The sequence below is a fragment of the Panthera pardus genome, unplaced genomic scaffold, assembly GCF_024362965.1.
Source record: "Panthera pardus isolate Hobbes unplaced genomic scaffold, ASM2436296v1 HiC_scaffold_15, whole genome shotgun sequence".
NCBI classification, from domain to species: Eukaryota; Metazoa; Chordata; class Mammalia; order Carnivora; family Felidae; genus Panthera; species Panthera pardus.
The window spans coordinates 83,664,053-83,669,473 of NW_026526710.1; positions in this window are offsets into that span (position 1 = coordinate 83,664,053).

The following is a 5,421-nucleotide window of genomic DNA, read 5'->3' on the forward strand; positions in this document are numbered from 1 at the left end:
TTTTTGTGCACAACGTAGAAAATAAATGGCAACCTGAGGAGTTTAACTTCCATATGCACAGTGCCTTACAGCTTAAAAAGTGAACGTGTTGTGTACACGAATTTCTGAATGCTCTGAATAGTGGTTATTATTTCAGTTTTATACATGAGGAAACTGGAGCCTCCATGGCCTCGGTTACCCAGGATCAGGGAGCTAGTGAGTGGCAGATATAAACTTAAGAAGCCCTCCCATTCTAAGCCAGAGTTTCTTTCTTCTGTGCCAGTGGTTCTCAACCAGAGGATGACATTGCATCGCAGGGGCCACTGGCAATGTCTGAGGACATCTGTGATTGTCAACTCGGAGGGGGTAGTGAGTGATGCTACCGGCACCTGGTGGGTAGAGACCAGGGACGCTGTTAAACACTGACGGTGCATAACAACAGCCTCTATAACAAAGAATTACCCATCCCAAATATCAATAAAGCCAAGTTTGAGAAACCTGGATTTATACCACATCTAGCTTCCCGAGTCTATATTGCAAAACTAGCTTTTTCTCCAACTTAAAGATGAAATAACAGAAGCATAACAAAAATATATGAATTTTGCCTCTTCTTTCCTTTCTTATTGGTTTTACCACCACTCAGGACAAATGTTAATCTCTGTTTTCTTCTACTTTCAACGCACAGCTAGTAGCTGCAGTGTGGTTGGACACACCACCACGAACTGTGAGTCTGTCCATTGATCAAGATAACATTAGGTCATCCCGTGGAAACAAAACAAATAAACCAAGACTAAAGAGGAAAACAAAGATTAATTTCTCATTACCATTACGTGTCCAAAAAGTGTGGGTGGGATCACTGCTCCACAAATACTCAGGGACACCGGACACCAGTGGCTTCACCATCTGGGAACTACGCCATCTCTAGGACCCCTCAGCTGCATGACAGGAGAGAGCTTGAAGGCTGCATGCCAGTAATTAAAGACTTCACTGCCCACCATCTAGAACGAAGCACATACCAAGAGAGTATGGGGAGGCTGGAAGTAAATGTAGGAGGTGCTCTGAATAAAAGGTGCCCCTCTCTTCCATGGAGGATACCCTGCACTCACTCTGTAGAAAGGGATGGGCTTAACCGAGAGCCAAGAGTGACACAACGAAAGCAAGTTCTCTCTGGGCAGGGGTGAGATAACTCGGTTCTCGGAGACATAGAATGAACTGTTGTCCCTTGTATGTTTATGGCTTGGCCATATGACCATTTAGCAATGCCTTGCACTTCACAAAAGTTGAGTCAATAGTTATGCAGTCAATTCAATGTCATTGCACGCCCTATCTGTACAACGTAGTATATGCTTCATAGGATTGTACAAGGAATATGGGGTTTCCAGAAAGTACACGAAGGAACTGGAAGTTTGCAACTGCACACAAGTGTGATGATGTGGTTTTAGAATATGTGGATAATTGCAACGGGTAATTTAATAGGAGGTGGGCATTTCTAGAAGGACTTTAAGCACAGGAATGCTAGAAAAGGACAAGGACTGCAAACAGACTTCTCAAATGCAATTCAAATGATGTAATGGCTGCCCAGAGCCTTGTGTTAAGCAGGACTCTGAGGCTGTGAGACCAGCACGTACCTGGAATGAAAGTCCAGGTTAAGAGCATTGTGCTCCAGGCTGCCAGGTCTGTTCAAGACTTCTGGCACCAGCCACCGGTACTCAGATGTCCATGGACACCCTCCCTTCAGATCACCTAGCTACAAATTCACGGATGCCCATGGACTCTCTCAGATTTGAAAATTTGCTAGAATGACTCACAGAACTCAGGAAAAACACCATGCTACAATCACAGGGGCTTTCTATAGCAAAGGGATAACAATCAGTGCCTGCCAAAGGAAGAGACACTACTATAGACTGAATGTCTGTGTCTCCCAAATTCGTGTAACACTTAACCCCTAGTGAGACGATATTAGGAGGAGGGCTTTGGGGAGGTGATAAGATCATGAGGGTGGCACTCTCATGAATGGGATTAGTGCTCTTATAAAGAGGCCCCAGAGAGTTCCCTCACCCTTTCCACCACGTAAGGACATGTGGAACATCCATGGTCCGGAAGCTCTCCCTACATACCGTATCTGCCAGTGTCATGATCTTGGATTTCCCAGCCTCCAGAACTGTGAGAAATGAATTTATGTTGTTACGAGCCACCCAGTTTGTGGTAGTTTTGTCACAGCAGCCCAAATGGACTAAGACACATAGGGTGGAATCAGGGAATAGGAAGGTTCCATGCCCTCCGGGACTCCTTCTCAGTGTCTATCTACGGAAATACGCAGACAGAGCATTAACACCTCGGGGCCCCTGAGCTCAGTGTCCATAATCTGTGTTGGGGTTTCATTACACAGGCATGACTGATTGAACCATGTCCCATGTGGCTGTCCAAAGTGCCACCCCTCACATCACATGGTTGATCTTTCTGGTTTGGCCAGCTCCTCACCCTGAGTCATCTTAGCATGAGCTATCAGATCTGGTCAAGCAGCCCACCACAAATCACGAAGAGGTGCCAATCCCTGGGATAATTCCACGGATTTAGAGGTTACCTCCCAGGAGCCAGGGACAAAGGCCAGACATCTCTTTGGGTAAAGCCAATTCTTCACTCAGCAGCAGGAAATACGAAGAATGTTAGTAATGATTTTATTATTAATGACTTCACACATAATTTCATAAATATTTCATTGTCAGCGATTCTGTTTATTAAGAACAAATAATGGGCCAGGTCCTGTGCTAAATATTTTATACAATTATTTCATTCACTCTTCCTAAAAACTTTTGAGATGGGTAATATTTGCAGATGAGGACTCTTCGTTTTATGAGGTAACTTACCCATGTATTGTTAGAGGAGAAGCTGTTGAAGACACAGGCCTAACTCCAGAACACGTGCCCTTAACTACTCTGCTGTGCTGCTGTGACCAATGACCACTGTCCACCTCGGGCAGAGGAGCGGCACAAAGGGTGCACAGCTACTGTTACTAGGGCAGGTTTCTAGAAGGCAAGAAGTGGATGTGTGAAGCTCAGCTCCTGGGTCCACACCAGCTCCTCTACAGGTCATGTTTACCATCAACTCTGCACAGTCTCTCCCCGACCCCACAGCATCTCGGGGGACAGCACAGCCCCTGTACCCACCAGCCAGCAGACTTTGGACCTGACCACAGCTGAGAACAATGGCTCTGCATCCCTGAACTGTGTCGTACATGGAAGTCACTTGGGGGCCCCTTTGTCCTCCACGCACATGGTCTGTTTATGTGTCTCTGAAACCCTAGTCAGTAGGCTGGAGTCTGATTTTCGGACTCATTCCCACGTCCTCATCTTGTGAGTTCCATTTATTCTTTTCCCTTAATTCAAGGAATGCCCTGACTGGACCCACTGTAACAAGGGACTTCCACACTTCAGGAAGATTTTCCTCTACCCCAGAAGCATTGCTCTGACCCTACTGCCAGGCTCAGCCACCACACTGCTCACTGCCTCCCACTAAGCCGAATCTCCTCTGATGCCACTTGGACTTGATTTCTGTCCCTCCCCATGGCTACAGTCTGCAGCCCTGTTGGCTGTGCACTCCTGACTGGCTTTCTCCTGCAGCTTCCCCTTCCCTTACTTGGTCTCTGCCCCATATCTGCAGCCCTAGCCTTCAGCTTGCTCTTAGTCTCTGACCATGCCAGCATTTTTACCCCTTTGGGACAGGAGGTGGGCAAGAAGAAATTAAAAGATGGAAATGTTTCACAATTAGCTCCCAGTTTGTGCAAGATGCTGGAAAATCACTCCAACTATAATTTGATTGATGCTGGCCAAAGAACAAAAAGGTTTCCTTAGACTTTCTAACATGCCTGAGGTCTCCTAGGTCTGTGGGAGATTATGCACATCAGGTGGGCCCTCACCCTGTACAACTCCTCCTTCCTCACCTACTTACCTACCTTTGAACATGTGAGAGCCTACTAGGAGAGCAGGCTTTCCAAAGACACACTCAGAACTGAAGGTTTAATTCAGCAAAGAGATAAAAGATCGTATCACAGAACATGGGAAAGAAAAAGAATGTTACTATTCTGGCATTTTGCTCTAATGAAATAATCTCCATCTGTACAGGGAGGCATGTTGGAGCAGGGAAGCCAAGGGTGGGCTCTATAAGGCCAAGGATTTCTTCTGTGTTCCCACACTTGTTCCAGATGGCTACCCACGTAGTCAGGGAAGAGTTTGAGAAACGAGCTCAGGCCATATTTGCCATCAGCTTTGGCCCTCAGAATTTTCTAGAGGTTGTCATTAAACACTCTAAGCATTCTGCCTAAAGGTTGAAGCACTTCTAAGAATCCCTCCTGGTTCAAGCAGCTATTTCAAATCTCCTAAAAGCAGCAAATTTGGCAACACTGGAAAGCAGCTTCAGGTTAATTTTTTACTTTGGACAGATGAATCAAAAATTAATCCAGAATGGCACTTATCTGTTGTTCCTTGGACACTAGTGGTCAAATGTGCCTAAGCTGGGGTTGGGACCCCACCAAAGGGAAGAGGTCCCAATGACCACCAGCCACAGTGATCCTTGAAAGAAAGCTATTTGTAGTCCAGAATCAAAAGCCTATCTTTCCCATCCTATTTTCAAATTATGAGAAGTGTTTTGAAAGTTGTACTTTCCTCAAACTCAGGCACAGCCACTTAGCAAATTGTGTTTTTGCTGCATCCTGTCCATGGGCTTCCACATTCCTCAGGATTCCTGATTATGCAAAACTCTGACTCAGTCATTCTTTCTCAGGATGTTGTCAGAGTTTCTTGGAAACAGTCATTTCCTGACTAACTAATGTAAGAATAAAACTTGGCGAAGGTAAAACATGGCAGGGAAGCCACTGGAAATGTGTCTGCAATAAATTCACAGCCCTGTTCCGATCTGGGCAAGACCTATTCCAGTGAGGGTTCTCAGCATTTTCTGTATCCAAGATAATGTATATAATGAGATTGCTTTACCTTTGTAGCTATTGGAAGAGTGACAAATGTCATGATAGGGGTCTGGTCTGCAATGTCCCCTTGGGTTAGAGGAAAGATTTCCATGAATGCCACTTTTAGTAGAACGCTGCAAAGAACAGTAAAGGGAGCTTTGGATTCAAAACTAGGGTTCTGAGCACCAGAATTAGGCCTCTGAACTAGAGGGGGAGGGTGGCCTGGCAAAGACAGTGGGGAAGGGCGAGACAGAAGACACAGCCCCACTTGTGGACGGCAGTTCCTCGTTAGGAAGGCATGGGTCTGAGTCTGTCTCACACACACACCCCTTGCACACCTCACACACCTGCTTTGCACACAGCTCTGGGGAACTCGCCCCAGGCTCCCAGTCGGGGCAGGGGATGCCGTATACCTGACGGTGCCAGGCTCCTTTGTATGAACAGGAAAAGTAACTCAGTGAGCAGCTGGGGGGAACTGGAAG